This window comes from Thalassophryne amazonica, chromosome 13, assembly GCF_902500255.1.
Source record: "Thalassophryne amazonica chromosome 13, fThaAma1.1, whole genome shotgun sequence".
NCBI lineage: Eukaryota > Metazoa > Chordata > Actinopteri > Batrachoidiformes > Batrachoididae > Thalassophryne > Thalassophryne amazonica.
Window position 1 is genome coordinate 93,703,963 of NC_047115.1, and position 21,868 is coordinate 93,725,830.

General features: G+C 39.6%; 2 long non-coding RNA genes across 2 annotated transcripts in view; one reads left to right on the forward strand and one right to left on the reverse strand.

Moving 5' to 3' along the window:
* The window catches only part of LOC117523563, a 27,967-nt gene continuing 6,099 nt past the window's right edge, over nucleotides 1-21,868 (forward strand). The window contains exons 1-2 of the long non-coding RNA XR_004564540.1: nucleotides 1-11; nucleotides 3,303-3,314. This is a non-coding gene — a long non-coding RNA (uncharacterized LOC117523563). The remainder of the gene's footprint in view (nucleotides 12-3,302; nucleotides 3,315-21,868) is intronic.
* Nucleotides 14,856-21,868, reverse strand: part of LOC117523564 — an 18,894-nt gene continuing 11,881 nt past the window's right edge. Inside the window, exons 2-3 of the long non-coding RNA XR_004564541.1 lie at nucleotides 20,644-20,649; nucleotides 14,856-14,868 (exon numbers count right to left, since the gene is read on the reverse strand). This is a non-coding gene — a long non-coding RNA (uncharacterized LOC117523564). The remainder of the gene's footprint in view (nucleotides 14,869-20,643; nucleotides 20,650-21,868) is intronic.

Below are 21,868 nucleotides of genomic sequence, written 5' to 3' on the forward strand. Positions count from 1 at the left end.
AAGAGGGCAGCGTTTCACTGTGTGTATATTGTACACAGTGGGCCTCATGTATCAATGTTGCGCACTTTTGGCGTAAATTTAAATTTACGGCGTAAACTTGAAATACACCAAAGTCGCCGTGACATGTATCAAGCAGTGCGCACCTGCCCATTTCTGGCGTACGCCTGACATGATCTTGATAAATGCGGCGGATGGAAACGATCGTAATTATAATAAACATGCCCATAAATATTCAGACTCCGCTTCAGACACACCCTCATTTTACGACATGGAAGCCAGGAAGACGCCAATGAAAAAGAACTTCACCAATCACGACGCGTGCCAATAGAGCGTCAAAAGCGGCCATCGTATCAATTGTTTTGTAGTATATAATCAATAAAGTGTTACAGTGGTCCCTCATTAATTGCTGGAGTTACGTTCTAAAAAATAGCCCGAAATACGTGAAACTGCGACGTTAGGCAGCGTTATTTTTTACAATTATTATAGACGTTTCAAAGCTGTAAAACCCCTCACTACACAGTTTATACACTTTCTCACTCAGGCATGAACATTTTCTCACTTTTCTCTCGTGTGTAAACACTCTCAAAGTTCAAACCTTAGTAGGAAAATAATACCAAACTGTTTTCAGGCCCAAACATTTGTTTGAGAAATAAAAATAGAAAATTTTTACTATAAATAATTATGATGGCATTTAGAACTAACAAATTAATTTTAACGATCAACGAACGAGGTCGGACACAAGAAATTATTAATAGTGACTGACCAGTATTTCACAGATCGCTCCTCTGCATCCTGACGCCGCGCCTTTTTCCACTCACACCTGGCTGCAGGTGTTTGTTTCCGAGTGACAAACACAGTTATGAGTAGTTGTTGGCGCTCTTTTTTCTTCTGGGCGACAAGATTCTTATAAACAGATATGCAGAACAAAGAACACTGTAAAAAAAAAAAGGCATGCAAAATTGGACTAAATACTCCGCGAGACTCCGAGGCCACGACAGGTGAACGGCGTTATAGCGAGGGACCACTGTATTCTCTTTTCACATGTCAATAATTCTTGACATGTGGATATGTGCTCGCTCAATTAATAAGACACGCCTAATCTGTCAGATTTCTTTATTTTTTAAATGTATTTCTGTATTTATTTTATTGTGACAACCGAATGGAGACGACAAAACCTGGTTGCAGCACGGGCGAATTAAGGGAATGATGAAACTACAGTTGTTATTATCAATTTCATAGTCTAAAACGATCACACCACATAAAGCTCAGCGCTGCTCTGGCTCCAGGCTCGAAGTCTGGAGAAAAAGGGCGAGCAGCGTTGTCTTTGCAGTCAGCGCTGTAGCCACGGATCGTGCTCCATAACAATCCAGCAAAAGTGGGATTTGTATTGATTATTATGTAGTATAATCAGGAAAGTGTTATTTATGTAACATATGCATTGATTTGTATAATGGCACTGTTTATCATGTTGATCATCTTCATTTTTATGTGGATTCCAGCGCTGGTTCATTTTGGTGTATAATTTACGCCACCTCTCGACCTGGTGTATATTTTCAGCGCAGCGTACGCCAACGACCACATTGATAAATGCCAAGTAGCGCAGCCGTTTTGGCGTACACCCCATATAATATATATATATATATAATATAATATCGCCGTACGCAACGTTGATACATGAGGCCCAGTATGTGCTTCTTGCACTGGGTGCATGTATATTTGTTTTTCAGTCCATCTTGGGTCCACACATTTCACAGACTAGTCATGGCTGCTGAAGGACTGGTCCTGAGGCTTTTTCACACTTCAGAACTGGCTGATGCTCATCCTCCTGTACAAACCCAGTGTTAGACTCTGAATGATAAGAAATGTGATCATTCTGAAACTTCTTCCTCTGGATCACCATCAAAACCCTCTGTCTTTTCCAATATCAACTGTAAACCAGCCAGAACAGAGAATTGCTCTGCCATCTTGATCAGTTGTGGTATGGAACCACGCTGCTCCCCTCCACTCACCTCCCCACTCACTCACTCACAGGCCCAAAGAGCAGAAAGGGAGAATGAGGGTGCACAGGACCTATGATTTCCACACTTTCAATAGCCCCAGGTCCAGTGAACCCGAAGACCCTGTATGTAATACAAAAGTGAAGGGGGGTATACAGGGGAGCGTCATTGAAAATGTTTTCTGATTTATGTTCCTCACAGAAAATAAGCCAAGGCCAATGAATGTTAGTTTAAAACAAAATATTTGTATAATTTTTCTTAAGACACGAGGACCTTATGAGGGTTAAATTTTGGAGGTGATCTGGATCCAGATTCTTGGTCAAGATTTCCCTTTATATCGGCTTTAAAGGATTATGTCAAAACTACTTCACAGATTGTCACCAAATTTTCACCACAGACAGATATTAGGCCATGGAAGACTCCACTGAATATTGGAGATGATCCGGATCAGGATTCTGGATAAAGATTTCCCTTTATATAGACTTTGAAGGATTACGTCAAAACTAGTTCATGGATTCTCACCAAATTTGCACCACACATAGGCAATGGAAGACTCCAATGAATTCTGGAGGTGATCCGGATCTGGACTGGTAGGCATCAGAAATTCTTGTTTGTTCTTGTTTTTTGTTTTAATCCCACTTTTTGTGTTAGCCATAGCCTGGAACGTAACCAGCGTCAAATTCTCTGCATTTTGAAGACAACTTCCCAGCTGACTTTTTAAAATTAAGAATGAATTTGTGAGTCTCCAAATTCTTCTTTCTTTTGCTCAATGCAAAAAGTGTTTTGGTTAACATTAATTTTTCTACACAGTTTTCTTTGCCAAGCCTTCAATCTTTTTTCTACTTTTTTCAAAGACTTTAAATTGACTTTGCACAAGTTTTGGAAGCCACCAGAGCCTTTTTGACAGCAAACACTGAAATTTTCATCCTGGGTCGGTGAACCCAACTTCTACAGAACTGCTGAATGATCACGTTTGGTCCTGCTGGGTAAATGAGCTAGATCCACACCTGTAAGTCACATGTATCAGGTTATGTAACCAGGAATGGCTGGACGCGCACGCAGAACACAGACACCAAGGTTTGACATTCAAGAAGCTTTAGTGAGTTATCGAGCAATGGCTGGTACACAAAGAGACAGTACAAATACAGCAACAGTGTCAAGCTCATTGGGCTAAAGGCAAGGTCACAAAAACAGGCAGGGTGGTCACAAAACACAGCAAGTCAATCAAAAACGAAGGCTGAAAGCAAAGGCGGTGAAGCACAATAATCTGGCAGAGAAGAAAAAAAGAGAGAGGCTTAAATACAGAGAGAGGCTTAAGTAAAGAGAGAGGTTTAAGTACGACTGAAGCTGACTGGTGCATGAAGGAGGAATTGCACGCCACTTGTGAAAAATCAGAGCCGCCTTGAACGCCCCGTAGAGCTGTCACCACAACCATTTGTGCACAGCACATGCATTCTACATTCACATGCTGCTTGAGCCTGTAACCCATTCCACCGGTGGGGAAGATGAGGTTGCATTGTCATCTGATCGTGTTCGCAGCTTTCGCACAGCATGTCGTATGCAGATCGGACACATTGTGCCGCGGCACGATATGCTGCACAAAATCATTGCCCATGTTACACCGTGACCAAATGACGCAATCAAGGCAGCCTTCAAACAAGCGGCCAAAAGACAGCAACTGCCCATTCATCCCCCTCTGGTCAGACATGTAATCTTAGCCCTGATAACTGTTATGATGAACCTGCAGCATTAACTAACTAAAAATTTGTCACCATGAAAGACAAAATGAGCTCAATATTAAATTAATCCTTTTTCCACATTTCTGTACGTACACATTCAGTTTGGATTATATGTGAGTCTGGTGTTTTTTTTTTTTTTTTTTCACCCCAACTGCCATGTGCCTGACAGCACCTGCCTGAAAACACCTCGCATGAAACATTTTAACATATACGTAAATACATTCAGTTCATTGTGGACTCACCATAGTTTTGTCCTTTTTCCATGAATTGTATAATACAGAGTTTGACTCACAGAAAACAGTGTGCAGCTCCGGTCAAAAGAAGACAAAAAAGTAAGTTTTCTGAAGAGGACAACAGTCACGTGACTTTTTTCAGTCCCTGCAATGGTTTTTAAAAAATCTGTTTTAATTCTTCATAACTGAAAAGGTGCCATTTGTCCAGTGTTGTCATTTTCTGCAGATTTAGCTGATGCTCTCTCTCTCTCTCCCACACACACACTCGCTCTCTCAGTGTGCACGCACAGTGAGGAAATATGACGGCAAACTGCTCAAAGCATATATGTCAAAAAATATTTCTGTAGATCTCTGGAGAAATGTGACATCATCTGTCTCGCTAAAACTCCATGTGAGACACCGATATGCACAAGGGCTGCTGAAGCAGTTACATTGAAACGTATTTCCATGTCACCTCTGCGGATCGGGCATGCGTTAAGCTGCATGACAGACTCACAACTGCCGCTGTCCTGTGTAAAGGCGGCCTAAAGTGTTGTTTTCAATTTTCAGTTTAGTTTTGTTTTGTGTGCAGATTGTATTTATGTCATGACTTCACCAAAATAAGGCCTTCCATAAAAACTATAAATACACTGCACTCAACATTATAATGGCTCTATATAGTCAGAAAACCACTGAGTAAAAAAAACTCACATTGGTAAAAGACTCAAACAGCTTTTATTGCAGGTGGTGATCGAAACATAGTAAATTCACACAGAGTGATCAGTCTATTCAGTAATGTGTTCCATATGGAAATAGACTGGTTTGAGGACACAGGCAGAAGATTGGTGCACAGGAAGGCACTCCAAAGGGCAACAGAGTCCATGAGGGTAACAGCAAAGAAGAGTCCACAGAAAGTGGCAAAGGGCTAAAATACAGTTATCAGTCATACTAGGTGGATGAATCAGGAAAGAGCAGGCTGAGCTCAAGAGACACAAGCAGGCTGAGAGTTCAGCAACTGGAGAACAAACAGAAATAATGTGAGAAAGCAGAGATGGAACCAAGACAATCTGGCACTCAAGTGAAGGGCTGGGGACAGTTATTGACAGTGTGACTCAATTAACCATGAAATGAGCGCACATGTGAAACCTGAAACTTGACTGTCCATGAGACCGGATGTAAAGCTGATGGCAAACGAGTAACTCTTTCATAATAAATGTACAAGGGGAAAAGGAGCAGAGAGCAGAATAGCAGAGGAAATACAAGATAAATTTAAATACACAGAAGTTAATCTCATAATAGATAACATTAGACAAGCAGTTACCAAGAGAGCAGAAAACAAACACCAAAGACATGAACCTTGACAGATACAACATACTTAAATATGTTAAATAGAATTTAACATATTTAATTAAAAATAATAAAAACATGCCCCACAATAATATAACGATAGCAATATATATATATATATATATATATATATATATATATAGTACTCTCACACAACAGAGACTCTACTACAAGAATCGATGGGTTGAGGGCCGTGCTAAGGATTCACAGAGTGCAGCTTCCCCAGAGTTGCTGAAGTAGGTGAATCACTGGAACAGATCAATTAATCATAGAAGTGACACAAAAAGCCATATTTCACATCTCATATTAGCTTATCAATAATTCACTCTTATTGAATCAAGACTGAATGTCCTTCATCTGCAAGGCAACACCAATAAATGGGAAAATTTACACAAAAATGATTTATCTTCTGATGAAAATGTAGTTGGGTTTAGCTTACTCAGGAATAATGAAAAATCTATAAAACCCCAGTGTTTAAAGAATTTATATTTGTGTGCATATGACAATGTATTTCTGTATGGTTAATGTACAAATCCACATTTCCAGGATACTGCAAATCTGTTAGTTGAACAATGGGATGAAAAATTTAGAAATGCGCTGGAATGCCTTACTGATGTGCACTGTCTTCTTAAATATTTTTTTTTCCAAAAGGCCTCCTTCTGACCAACACCTTTGTGCTTGTGGTGTTGTAGTGCTCAGATCCCTGTCAGCTAGAAGGTTTCACCCTGTTCTTCAAAAATATGCTCATCTGCAGGTCAGGTCTCAGAGCACACTACAAACTACAAAGGAGCCTTGAGTCCTGGGCAGCAACTGTCCAGGCAAACAACCAGCCCATATGCCAACCACTCGAAAGTAACCATTTATCTGCCACAGCCAGGTGAAAAGTGGGCATCTTCTTGGCCTTCACCAACTGTTGAGGTCCTCAACACTGAGGCACATGCATGCTAGAAAATGATGGCATTATCATTACCTTTAATATGTATATGTCGCAGACATGAACGAGCGAAGCTCTTCAGCATCTCACCATGTCATTTAGGTCCTTCCGACTGAGTAAATGCTTCAGGGGAGCATTAGCATGGCTAAAACCTTTCAGCCCCACACTTTTTAAGCATTTTTCTTTTTTGCCTTTCAGCTTCTAGGGGGCTCCACCCACTTAACCCCCCGCCTCTTTAAGCATTTTTTTTATGTAGATGTAAATTAATATTCAAAGTTTTCAGCTAGTTGACAGTAGGGCTGTACACTATGGACAAATTATCATATCCCAATATTGTTATATCAATATGATATAAAATATGACTGTTTTCTCACAAAGTGCAGCAACAGTGAAAATTAAACCTTCTTAAACAAAACAGTAATAATAGCACACTCATTTTACACTCATCATAAGGTTAGGATACTGTGCACTCAGAAGTATTAGAACACTTGGAATTTCACACATTTTAAATTGTTTATGCCTTTTTAAATACAAGAAATACAAAAAAATAAAAATTTAAAATTTCTAAAATTATCTTCCTCAAACTCAAACAAAGCAAATCTCTAAAACTTGATAAAAGCTGTAAATAATCAGTTTTATTGCCAGTTTCTTCAGACAAGTCAGGGGATGGAAACATGAACATTTCCAAGTCAATGAATATGTCTTGGACTTTATTTACATCAATTATGAAGAAATATAAAAGTTTCTTTCACCAAAACATCAAATCTAGGCTTTCATCTCAAATGTACTTTCTGTCAAATTGTAGCTGATCTTTCAGGTCTTCTTTTAAGAAAATCCTCCTCAACACCAATTCATCAGGAAGATGGATTTTATATTTTGAATTAATTTATATCAAGTTGTAGAGATTTGCTTTCAGTTTGAGTTAAGGAAGATAACTTTAGATTTATTTATCTAAAGTTGTGTTACTGGTGTGTCACTCAGACAGCAAAATTAAAAATAAGTCCTTAGCAAAATTCAGAGGTTACACAGGTTTTATACAGAACAGAGGAGTAAATTACCTGTATTTCTTTCAGCCTGAGAGTCTTCCCGTTATATCTCATGTATCAACAGCTGCCTGCTCGTTTACTGAAAAAACATGTGACTATATAAGGCAACCTGAATTAAAGGAGAAATGCCGCTTTTAACAAACTGGACCTCATTTCTGTCATAAAATACGAGCATTTATTCACCAATATAACTTTGGTGTCATTTGGAGTCCATGAGTCAAACATTTTTCTTCTTCTACTAGGGTAGATTAGACTCAGAATTTGGCACTTCCTGTTTCAGTGTGAACTTGCCATTATAGTCCCGTGAGATTCCATGAGATCTTGTCTGTCACTCCAGGAAGTGTCAAACCAGGAAGTGTTTGACATTTTACATTTCCTGTTTCACTGTGGACTCAAAACCTGGCACTTCTTGTTTCACTGTGAACTTTGTCACTGTATTCCCGTGAGATTCCATGAGCTCTTGTCTGTCAATGCAGGAAGTGTCGATCCAGGAATTTGACATTTCCTGTTTCACTGTGGACTCAAAATTTGGCATTCCTGGTTTGGGACTCCCTTGCTTCACTCATAAAATTCATTTGGAACTGTTCTTTGTGTCTATGTTTGATGGTGGCAAACCAGGACAGTGTGGAAGGTGTACAATGAATGTGAAAATAGCACCATGCTGAAGAGTGATTTAAGTGACTGACGTGCAAGGAGGAGCAGCCACCTGATGAAATACTACACATCATCTAAAGACTCTGAAGGCAGATTGCTGGGCACAAATATTGGTAGGAATAGCAAAATCAGTACCTGTCAAGATGCTGCATTCAAGCATGTATCTAGGAGGTGATATCAACTGCACAAACACAAAAGCACATTAAATGTCAACTGCATGTCGATTGCAAGTTTGTACAGATAATGTAAAACACAGCACAACATATTTGTAAAAAAAAAAAGCTGCTTGTTCATTTTCTAGATCCTTACCCCACAGTTGTGTGTGCTCGAGTCGAGACCCCATCAACCATGTGTTCTTGGCTGTCCAGCCTTGGTCACCAAATAAATTCATATTTGAACACTTAGGAAATAATTTCATCAAATTCATTCCACCATGATGTCTTCCTTTGTCCAGTTATCAAACCCAGTGACTTCCTGGCTGTGTCCCTCACCACTTCTGCAATAGTTCAGTCATCCTACATCACTTTACCTCTATCCAGCCCCTGTAAATATAAGCAGGCATGCACATAACTGGTACCGGGTGGGTTTGTGCGTGCTAAAAATAAATGATGTGTAGCAGAAAACACAAGGGAAGCACTTCATTGGAGGAAAGCAATGACAGATTGCGGGAAAAGTGTTTCCCTCTGTGTGCTGACTGCTGTGCATCAATGAGTTTTAGCACACATGAGCACGATGAGTACCAGTTATGTGCACCCCTGAATAAAAGGATATGACAGACTCAAGCTCCATAAACTGCTCCACTAATGCCGTTCATTCTCTCAGGGCACGCAGTCACCTGAGAATTTGCTTCACCTTTGTGGACACAATATAGTTCAAGACAGTTACATAACTCTTTGCTATTAATGGAGTTCCTACCACTTTGAATCTTGTCCTGTGGCCTGTGGTTTCTGATCTCCCTGGATATCTGTTTTTCCCTATTTTTACTTCCTCCACGAAGTTGGGCAGAAGTAATTTTTTCAACCGTTTGTTTGTTTGTTTGTTTGTGAGCAGCCTGTAACCCATAATTTTTCATATATATTATATCTTAACCAAATGTGCCCTAATCACTCTCATATTTGAAAGTGAGTTTCAGACTTGCATTCACTGTCACCAGACAAAGGTTGATCTGGATCTGGGGCATCGTGTACAAAGACTTGTGTGGATTTCCTACTGAAACCTGGAGTACAAGGAAACCCAGAAACTGGCGTAAGCATAAAAATATCCAGATGTATCAAAGTGTGTGTAAGCATTGGATCCAAGCACGTTCCATTTGTACATCCCACTGAATGTGGAATTGTACGCACATGCACACGCACCATGCCCCTACCTTTCCACAGCCCTTCTTAAATATGCAAATCCAAGTAAATAGGCCCTGGGAGCCTGGAATTCCCCTCCATCAGATCAGTCAACATGAACACAGAAAAGAAATTATACAGAGTATGAGACACAGATGATGTGGAGACATGCGGGGATAGTTTATTTGGTACCCTGTCAATAAACAAAACGGTAAAAGAGCTGGTGGGAGTATGTGTGTGTGAGAGGCCACAACACTGTGAGCTCAGGGCAGCACACGCACGCTGAAGTAAAAAATGTGAGGGAGGCCGTGGCCGACAGTGTTATTCCAAATTCTACACATGCGTTTATTGACAAATACTGAACACAGGGGGCCTGTTAAGAAGCTCTAGTGTCACGATCAAGAAGCAAAAAAGAAATAATAATAACAAAATACATATTTGAATGTGCACATGCCCAAATGTGGTTTTCATTCGGAACAGTTAAGCGAATAAACTATTTACTCATCGCACACGTGCCAGATGGGGGCACAAATGTGGGGTGATATGGGGGAGGTGTGCTGGGGGAGTTATGGTTAGAGTTCGGGGAGTTCAGAACACAGACCATCATATTTAATGCCCATCACTGAGGTAATTTGAGAACCTGGCGACTGCTTGCAATGTTCTCTAGGTGGCCTCTGGGGTGGTTTGGGAATAGAAAATTTGATTATGATTAGTCTTTTCAGAAAATCATATGCCTGCATAAGTGGATTGACAGTAGTCTTTATATTCACTTATTTCAAGTAGCTGCTTATCTCATTTTATTCCTTTTCACACAGTACTTCACCTTTAACTGGTGATTCACTTGAGTTCCTTTAAAAAGGAATTTCTGTCAGGAAGACATAGCACAACACATAATATGGACCACCTCTTTGCATTCTGTACAGGAGTGAACGGTAAAAATGGCTCACATTATAAACTCCTTTCATTCTGTCTTACTGTGGCACTGCTTTCTCCTCTGTCCACTGTGTGGCCTGACTGAGAGATGGGCCATTTTCTGGAGAAGCACTCAGCCGAAAAAAAAAAATGATTCCACACCAGCACCCGCCGACAGGGGCCATTTTTGAAAAGTGAGAACAGCATATGAATGTCTATTTGTATGTGTGCCTGGGCATGTAATGTGTTCCTGTCCTTTGGTGCATTTTAGCTCCTTATAATATACCCCCACCACCCCCCAAAAAATCATCTTTTGCTTTGCACTCAAATTTTTAAAGAGTTTGCATTTTGACTTTCAGATTAAAATCACAGGCATCTCTAATGAATAGACAATGAAACAGCATAGCTGAATTATCTCCACCTCCTACATGTAAGTCTATGAGTTATGGATAACCATGAAAATTAAAAGTACACATGCACTATTTTTTTCCTCCAGGATGTCTCCATGGGTGTCATTTAATCTTGGAGCTCTGCATTGAAATTAAAATCAGATTTTTGAAGCTTTGAAATGATATTGTCAATAAGGATTATTGTTGTGTTGTAGTTGTAGCAGTGAAATAATGCCATGTTATTGGCTGATTGTTGGTTGGTTTTCCAGGTATCAGTGAGTGCGATAACATTATTAGTATTTATCTGCATCATTTCCAACATAATGACAACAGTTATGATGAAAACCCATACCTTATATTATAATACGAGCAAAGCGACACGCATCAACGCACAAAGATGTGCAGCGGCGCACAGCTCGCTCATGGTACAGGGAGTCCCAAACAGGAAGTGCCAAATTTTGAGTCCACAGTGAAACAGGAAATGTCAAATGTTGAACTCTTCCTGGCATGGGTGGAGCATGAGCAGAGGCCAGTGTTGCACAGGAGTCCCCTGAAATCTGACTGGACACAGATGATTGTCATGTCACAGCACCGCACATCTGGTTGAAAAGAGCTGCATTTTGAAATCAGTGATACATATTGACTGCTCGGCCCCTCCAGTACAGTAGCTGGTACTGTGTACAACAAAAAGTTCTAATCCACCTTAGCAGAAAAAGAAAAATGTTTGACTCATGGACTCCAAATGACACCAAAGTTATATTGGTGAGTAAACGACCGTATTTTATGCCAGAAATAAGGTCCAGGTTGTTAAAAGTGGCATTTCTCCTTTAATTCGGGTTGTCTTATATACACGTGTTTTTCCAGTGATTTTTAAACAAGCAGGAAGCTGTTGATTCATGAGATATAACGCTGAAAGAAATACAGGTAATTTACTCCTCCTCTGTTCTGTGTAAAACCTGGGTAACCTCTTAATTTTGCTCTCTGAAGGACTTATTTTTAAATAACCTCTTAATTTTGCTGTCTGAGTGACACACCAGTAGCACAACTTTAGATAAATAAATCTAACGTTAATCTAAACTCAAACTGAGAGTAAATCTGTACAACTTGATATAAATGAATTAAAAATCTAAAATCCAGCTTCCTGATGAAGTGGTGTAGAGGAGGATTTTCTTAAAAAGAAGACCTGAAAGTTCAGCTACAATGTGCCAGAACGTACATTTGAGATGAAAGACTAGATTTGATGTTTTAGTGAAAGAAACTTTTGTATTTCTTCATAATTGATGTAAATAAAGTCCAAGACATATTCAGTGACTTGGAAATGGTCATGTTTCCATCCCCTGACTTGTCTAAAGAAAACTGGCAATAAAACTGATTATTTACAGGTTTTATCAAGTTTTAGAGATTTGGTTCAGTTTGAGTTTGAGGAAGATCATTTTAGAAATTTTTATTTTTATTTATTTATTTTTTGTTTTTATTTTCTTGTATTTAAAATGGCATAAACAAATTAAAATGTGTGAAATTCCAAGTGTTCCAATACTTTTGAGGGCACAGTATCCTAACCTTCTGATGAGTGCAAAATGAGTGTGGTATTATTACTGTTTTGTTTAAGGATGTTTAATTTTCACTGTTGTTGCACTTTGTGTCAAATCATAGTCATATCGTATATCATATTGATATGTACTGAGATATGATCATTTGGCCATACTGTACAGCCCTGCTGTCAACTAGCTGAAAACTTTGAATATTAATTTACATCTACATTAAGAGAAATGCTTAAAGAGGCAGTTGGTTAAAAGGGGGGTCTGGAGGGGAGCACTCCCCAGAAGCTGAAAGGTTTTAGCCATGCTAATGCTCCCCTGAAGCATTTGCTCAAAAAAAAGTCTGAAGGACCTAAATGACATGGTGAGATGCTGAAGAGCTTTGCTCATTCGTGTCTGTGACATATACACATTAAGAACAAGAATTTTATTCATGCAGCACTTTCAAGTCAGTTTCAGAAAGCAATTTCAGAATGCTTCACGTTATATATAAATCTCACCATTAATTCATTTGTTCATTTTGTATACCCATTTACTCCAGTCAAGGGTGACAGGGGGGCTGGAGACTATCCCTGCAGTCACAGGGTGGGAGGTGTGGTACACCATGGACAGGATGCCAGTCTGTCACAGGACCACATATAGACAAAGAAACGTATTCACACTCGCACAAACACACCTATGGGCAATTTAAAGTCCCCAATTCACCAAACCTGCATGTCTTTGGAAGTGAAGCCAGAGCACCTGGAGAGAGCCCACACCAACACATGGAAACTGTACACAGAAAGAACCAGACGGGAAGCGATCCCAGGACCTCTTCCTGTGAGGCAACAGAGCTAACCACTAAACCACCTGCTGCCAAAATCCCAACATGAAAGTTAAAATATTTAAAAGCATAAAACAGATCAAAATAAATACATTAAACACATGCACAAGAAAACTTTGAGTCAGGTCATGGCTGTAGCAGCGCTGTGCACCATCATCAGATTATATCACAAACTAGGACAATGAAAGTCCAAAGCTTTACAACCTGACAGCTCATTCTTCACCCTAGAAACACAGAACAAGCCTCGCAAACTGAACGGCCCGCCCCTAAAAATTGGTCCGTCCTGAAACCACTGTGCATTTCAGCCAAAGCAGCTCATCTAAGACGGACTCTTCCCCAAAGCTATCAAATGGATTAATGGGATTATTACCCATCAGATGACAAGGTAAAACATCTTAAATCATTCTAATGTCAGTTTTAAGCAGATATGAGGCAGTTTTAAGCAGAAACGAGTCAATACTCAGTGACGACTTGAAATGACCAACACGCAGTGAACGCATCAGCTAGCAGCTTGTGTAACTGCGGCACTCTGATCACTTCCTACGTCTTTTTGATGAAATAATGCTGAATTTATGTGGAAATGATTGTTGTTCAAAAGCTTCAGATAACTGTCACTGATAGATGATGACTGCAGGCAGTTTGAAGCAGAAACGAGGTGATAATCAGTGAACCGCGGCGGACCGATTCTTAGGGGGGGACTGTTCGGTCGGCGACACCGGACTGTGGCTGCCCACTGCTCCTAGTGGTTGGATTGTGTCTAACTGCAATTAGGATGGGTTAAATGCAGATGACAGGTTTTGTTGTATATATGTATATGTAAAATGACAATCAAGGCTATATTATCATTATTATTATGACTGTGTATCAGGCTCAATAAGTTCCATAAGATACGTTGGTGCACAACCATTCAAAATGATGTGAGAACCTTAATATCTGCTCTAATATTCACATGACGTCAGTGAAAGAAGGTCATTAACAGTGAGATGTAATCAAACCTCCTAGTTCTCTGGGTTAGAAGGGCGTGCTGGTGACCAGAGGATCCTTGATTTGATTCGCACTCAGACAAGCAACTGGCAAAGGTAACCTCACCCAAGCTCCTTCATCACCAATTAGCCGCAATGTGCGGCAAGCTGACATTGGTGTATGAGTGTGTGCATGAATGGGTGAATGTGAGGCATCATTCTAACATACTTTGAGCATCAGATTGAAAAGCTCTATATTTATAAATGCGGTCATTTCCCTATCCGAATCATCTGACATATTGTAATACTGTACTGTTGTGCAGTAGAAACATCAATTCTGCAGGACACAAAGTCACGAAAGAGTAACCGCCTGCCATCGACTGGACAAGGTCTATTCATTTTGATGTTACAGGAATAAAAACAAGCCATCTTAGCTCCGTAGCTAATGTGCAGGTAAAATGACAACGTTAGGTCAAACTCCACACCAAGATAATTAAAAAATATTATTAAAAAAGGCTCTAAAACTGGTGACTCTGGGTAGAGTCCATTGCAGTCAATTCTACGATTTTCCTCATTATTATGAATTAATTTAGAAGAGTATGATATCTTGCCAACAGATAGAGCATATTTATGCTGAGCAAATCAATCATGGCATCCATGCAACTTAAGCTCCAGCCTGGAGTGACGACACATACAGACCAATCTATGACATTCTCCAGGTCTGTCAGTCATCAAATGAGCTCAGGCACGTTTTCACAGACAGCACCCTCAAATCTGCATCCAACAAACCATGCATCACTGAATTATCATCACCAGTAATAACCTGTACACAATCATCCTGATTACCGAATGACCCAAGAAAATGCGGACCTTAAGCAATAAGTTCTCTACAGGTAGAGGGTTCAATGCATCCTACTGTTTCATTCATTCATTATCATCTCTCCTTGGACATGACAGCAGTATTGCAAACTTGACAAGAAACTGGTCAGAGAGAAAAGGCAGAACAAGACGTACTTCAAATGTGGAAACATGTACACTCGGGTGGTGTGGTGGTGGGAGGGGGGGTGCATGTGATAATTAAATATTGCAGTACTTTTAATTGCAGTACTTCACTTCTGAAATGTATGATGCTTTGGTGTAACGCGCCATGTCAATTACAAGATATTGCTATTGCAACCAAACAAGTACAATTTCAATTTAAATTATTTTCTTTTAATGCCAGCAGAAGACTGCCCCTCCCTGAGCCTGGTTCTGCTGGAGGTTTCTTCCTGTTAAAAGGGAGTTTTTCCTTCCCACTGTCGTCAAGTGCGTGCTCACAGGGGGTCGTTTTGACCGTTGGGGTTTTTCCATAATTATTGTATGGCTTTGCCTTACAATATAAAGCGCCCTGGGGCAACTGTTTGTTGTGATTTGGCGCTATATAAATAAAATTGATTTGATTTATATAGTGCCAAATCACAACAGAGTTGCCCCAAGGTGCTGCACACAAGTAAGGTCTAACCTTACTAACCCCCAGAGCAGCAGTGGTAAGGAAAAACTCCCTCTGAGGAAGAAACCTCAAGCAGACCAGACTCAAAGGGGTGACCCTCTGCTTGGGCCATGATACAGACACAAATTACAGAACAATTCACAAAACAAATATACAAGAAATGCTGTTGGTGCACAGGACAGGAGGGTTTTCAGCACAAATACCACACCCATCTCTAGATGGAGCTGGGGTCCAAGGGCATTTTTTGGACAGTTCACTCTCCTGGCATAAATGTTTTATTATTGCTGTTAAAAGCTCACCCTGTATCCCACAGTCAAGTAGTATGTCTCTTATTTTTCAGGACAACCTGTACTTTCAGAATATATATGCTATACTGAAATTTTAGTGTAATAATAATAAGTGTAATAAACGTTTATAATCAGAAATAAGAAAGGAAAAAATAAAGTGGAAACATTTTCACATATATTTATTTAAAACACACAGCAAACTATAATAAACAACTATTTTGACACTTTATAAAGGTAATTTTGGGTCTTGTAGAACAGAATGTACAAAATAAATGTTCGAACAATAAACACAAATGCACATTTTGAACAATATATACAAAATGGTCTATGTGTTTTGTTTGATTTTATGCCATATCTCAAAGATGACTGACACAAACGTTTCTTTCCTGGAGTTTGACACTTTCTTGGAATGTGTTCCTGCACTGTAAACAGCCTCTCTTCACAGTTTGAGACCCTGTTAACAACCCCCCCCCATTCATTTATATGCGTAAATGGAACTTTACGAGCGAGAGCGACAGCTGGCTAGAAAGCCCACGGAGTTAACTTTTCAGCAAAAAAAAAAAGTAAGTTTCTATATCATATCATTAAAAAGTTATTTCTAAGTTAGTAAAACTTGGTCTCAGCCATCGTATACGACAGCGTCGGCCCCAGAGGGTTAATGCAGTGCCACCTGAGGGATCAAACGTCATGGGCATTCAATGTTGGTTTTCGGCCTTGCCGCTTAGGTGTAGAAAGTTCTTCTGATTCTCTGAATCTTCTGATTATATTATGGACTGTAGATGGTGGAATCCCTAAATTCCTTATAATTGAACATTGAGAAACATTGTTCTTAAACTGTTGGACTATTTTTTTCAAGCAGTTGTTCACAAAGTGGTGATCCTCGTTCCATCTTTGCTTGTGAACAGCTGAGCCTTTGGGGAATGCTCATTTACACCCAATCATGACACTCACCTGTTTCCAATTAACCTGTTCACCTGTGGAATGTTCCAAACAGGTGTTCTTTGAGCATTCATCAACTTTCCCATTCTTTTGTTGCCACTGTGCCAGCTTTTTTGAAATGTGTTGTCGGCATCCATTTCAAAATGAACAAATATTTGCACCAAAACAATAAAGTTTATCAGTTTGAACAGTTTAAATATCTTGTCTTTGTGGTGTATTCAATTGAATATAGGTTGAAGAGGATTTGCAAATCATTGTATTATGTTTTATTTACTTTTCACACAACGTCCCAACTTTATTGGAATTGGGGTTGTATATTCTTTCATGGACATCGGCACTAAATCTGCTCGAAAGCTGAGACACTATTTCAATTGGTATGCTGTTGTAACACATGAACTCTGCTAAAAGCGTGACTATCTGACCAGATACATAGATAACAGTGGGCTACACTTCGATCCATTTTGATGAAAATCATTAACCTGTCACTAACATCGGGTTCTGTTTCTACATATTAAATCTGCAGTATCAAACCAATTCTTAAGAGGCCCTACTTACATCAGAGCTCAGTGAAATATTACAGATATTTAATTGATTTCTTTGCACTAAAATTCCTGGAAAAGGTTTCACAGCAGCTTGTGGATTATCATGCCAATAATGACCTCCTTGAGGGCCCCTCACACATAGGCCGAATGGTACATGAAGGAGGAATTGTATGCCATTCATAAAAAATCGGAGCCGCCTCTAACGCCTGTTGCCACCCCTACACCTGTTGCCACAACCATTCACACACACCAGTGGCTGAAAAACAGACAGTGCCCTGCGAGTGCCCATTCGATCCCTCTCTTGGCAGATGTCAGCCAAATTCTAGGTGCCACACACGAACATCCAATACCACTCGCAGAACTCTTAGAAAATGTGGGGTCATTCGCACAGCCAGCACAAAAACAGAGAGAGCAGGAGACCACTTTCAAGCTGGCTGTGAGAACTGTCTCAGTGCCCCATGAGTGTGGCGTTGCCAAGCAACGCACACGTGGTGTGCCAGACTGTCGGCTCCCACCTCAACTCATGTGGTGCAACACACATAACATATACAGAGGAACAGAGGGATACTTGTATTGTCCTCTCGATAAGATGGATTACATATTGGAAATTGTGGTGTTTTTTTTTTTTTTTTCTCCACAGCAGCGGCACGATGTGGTGCCACATGCTGCAACTGCTCGCAGTATGGTTGCACACGCGCACGAGTGTGCATGAAACCGTCGCAGCGGGATCGTTCACGCCTGCCCGACCATGTGTCCCTCCCGACGTTGGCTCGATGTTGTCGGGGTTCGCTCATTCTGGCTGTTTCGCGCGTGATTCACCCTGGTTTATACCTGTTTGTATTATGTGTGAAGCGGCTCTGAGCCACTGCAGTTGGCATTTAGAATGCACCACTCCATGAACACAGCACTTGCTAAGGTTTTGAATGATCTTATGCTATGAATTTGGATACCACAACAGCCCTGCTATTGTTAGAGCTGAGTGCTGCATTTCAAATGGTTGAATTGAGAGTTATTGTGGTATGTCTGGCCATGTTCTCTCATGATTGACATCTTACTTATCCAGTTACTCTCACTGTGTCTTGTATAGCAATGTTACTTCAAATCTTGTTCCAGTAAAAAAAATGGGGTACTGCAGGGGTCCATAGTAGGCCCTCTCCTATTCTCTCTATATACAGACCTCTTGGTTAGAGGTTATGAAGCTACATAGTTGCTTTTCACTTCTGAAAAAGCTGATGACACTCAGTTTTACATGACAGTAACTGCAGGTAAGCTCACCCACACGACGACTTCAGACGACTATGTGGCTTCAGTGAAAAATTAGGTATTGAGCAAATTCTTACTCTTAAATTCTGATAAGACCATGATGATGGATGATGACGGTGCTGCAAGACACAGACATCAATTTGATCACAAAACATTAACATTGGACTTAGGTGTTTTTCTTCACAGTGATAAAGCAAAAAAGTTTCTGGGTAACCTTTGATCTCACACATTGACCTACACATTACTGAAATCAGAAAGAATGATTTCTGTCACCTAGTAATATTGTGAAGATTTGACCTATTCTGTCTACCGCAGATACAGAAACACTGATTTTTGCTTTGCCTGATAATCTAGGTGGAACTGACTTACACTTATTATTCATTATATGGGTGAAATTGATTTATATTTACCAATTAACCTACCATATCTCATGGTATGTCATAATTGAGCAGCACAAAATATATATTAATGTTTATGTATGTATGTGATATTGTCACGAAAAGCGCCACATTTTTGTAACAGGAGCACAAATTCACTCTAATACATTCTGTGACGGCTGTACAAAATTAAAAGTGAAGCAGGAGCGTCGGGGTGGTTATGGTTAGGGTTGGGGGAAGGAGTAGGTTTGGGTTATGGTTAAGGATAGGGTGAGTTAAAAAAAAGCCCTGTCACAAAAATTTTAATCATTTTGTGACGGGAACACACACAAAAAAAACACAGTGAGCCTGGGTTGTCATTAACTCGGTGAAATTGATTTACATTTACTACATATCTGCATAAAAATGATTTGGATTAAGTAAATAAAATAAATGTCACCTCCTATTCTAGCACAAAAGTAAGCAAGTCCGTGAACAGTGCTTCAGTTTTGGAGATACTGATTGTCATCCCAGTTGCCTCACACTCTGCCTCAAACCTGCTCAGTGCACATCGGAGGTCAATTCCTGTTCAATCAATTGACTTATTTATTAAGTAAACTGTACACTGTCTTCATTGTTGCCATCGCTAGCATCCATAAGATAACAAACCCATATAAACATTGTAATATTTTCATGTGCTCTGGCTTTATCATCATATCAACTTTGAGTGCGGTTGTCCAGCAAACCATCATCTTAACCTTGTCTGAGTAAAATGAAATCTGCAGCATCCCACCACCACAGAATCCCGTGCTGGTCACCAACACTCAATAACCTCATGGTGGTCACCACCATACCACCAGCATATCAGCAGAAACGCAACGTATACTGGATCATGCTGGAAAAACCAGCAGGTGCTGTAGAGCTAGATTAGATGGAATAACTGGTTAGTTAACATATGAGGCTGTGGTTCGACAGCAGTCCACGGCCTGCCAATTAAGAGTGATGATCCACCCCGCTGTGTTCTAGACAAAGTCTTGTTTGAAATCAGTTTTCAAGATGGATTCATGTATTATGAGCTTGAAATTCCACACATTGAAGCTCACCGTGTTGATGAAGACGGGACATTCTGCCCATCCACATGCACTCAACAGGTAATATATTAGAATTCAATTTTGGACAGATTGATGCTGAGGGTGTGAGAGCTGTGTGTGTTAAATGGAAGGCAGGTTATTCTTACACAAGTATTGTCTGTGCATGTTTATTTGTATTAACAGGATGTTGAATCAGAAATGATAAAAATAAAATAAATAGCGTCTTTATCTCACATCAGTTTTCCCTTGAACTTCCTCACCTCTGTTACTTTCAGAGCTCATGGCTGAGTGCCTCTGACGAGTCGGGGTGTTTGTTTAAATGTAAAGGTAATTAAGTCCAGCATGCCACAGAGATGTGCAGAGCCAGAGACAAAAAGGGACAAGCATTGGGATGATATCTCAGGGGGCTGACACAAGGACAGTGCAGACTGGCAAAACCTGCATCCTCCCTCCATGACAGGATATTAAGTTATGTATTGTTATGCATTAAAAAATGTGAAAGATGTTTATATTGTTGTTGTTTTTTTTTTGTTTTGTTTTGTTTGTTTTAAACCAGTAAGTATGGTGTTGCAAAATTTTGGGATTCAAACTTTTAGGTATGTCTATTACACCAATCTTTGCAAATCAATTAAAAATAAAATCTATATAAATCAAATAAATCACTTTTGCCAGCTTTTTTAAACCAAAAAATATTAGTGTACAAATAATCTCATGTCCACACAGAACATTTGTGTTCAGGTCTGTCTCTCCTGCGCAAATACTTTGAGGTGCCTTGACACTTTGATCCACGTCATCCTTATGCAGATGACACTGTAATCTATTGTTGTTCAAACTCAGTGACATAGGCATCTGAAATTTTGCAGTCTGCTTTTAATGTAGTACAGTGCTGTGTGGAGAAATTCAAACTGGTCTTCCAAAATAATGTTTCTTTTCAAAGACATTTGTTTAAGAATATACCATCAATTAAAAACGGCTTATGGTAAAACTCTCAAGCTAGTCAGCAGTTATAAGTATTTGGGATTAATTATTGATAGAGTTTTCTTTTAAACTTGATTTGAAACACTTCATTTCCAAATTAAGGGTGAAGCAAGGCTTCCTTTATAGAAACAAGTCATGTTTTTCCTTAAGAGCTCGGAAGCTCTTGATAACTGATACCTTCTTGCCTGTACTGGACTACAGCGATGTCGTGTATGTGCGCTTCAACCAAGTTGTCTACAATCCTTGACCCTGCTGTAACATTGTGCTCTGAGATTCATCACTGGTAGCACCTCACCCACCACTGTGAGATGTATGCTAATGCTGGCATGCCTCCTTTGAATGTAAGGTGATACACAGATTAGATGACTCTGGTTTACAAGGATCTAATTGGGCTGGTTCCGATTTATTTATCCAGTTTACTTCAAAGATCTGAAAGCCATTATGCTTTGCACTCAAATGACGTTGTGGTTTCATGTACGACGTGTTTGGACTGAAACGGGAAACAAAGCTTTTAGTTTTTCTGCTCCCTCTGACTGGAATGTCCTCCAATCTGAATTTAAACTAGGAGTTGATTTCTTTGAATGCTTTCCTCTCGACTGTTAGAGAATGCAAATGGTATTCTTTTGCACAGTGCCCGTGTTTCTAAATTTAAATTTGTTTTATATTTTATATTGCTACAATGGCCAAGCTGATTGTTTTATCTATATAATGCTTGTTAACATTGTCTTGATTCTTGATGATGTTAAATAAAGGTTTATATATATATATATATATATATATATATATATATATATATATATATATATACACACAGCAAAACATAGCCCAAGATAGGAAGAACAGAGAAAAATGGCTTATTTTCTTGTTTATTTATCTAAGAATGAATTTAACTGAGAAAGAGGAACACAACAACAAGATCATCAAGCAACTTTATATCAGTAAACTTTACAGAAAGTATGAGTTTCTTCTTGTTCCATTTGTGAGAGATTTTCCAGAAAGGCTTAATGCGACAGTGTGATAGATAGAAATGGCACAA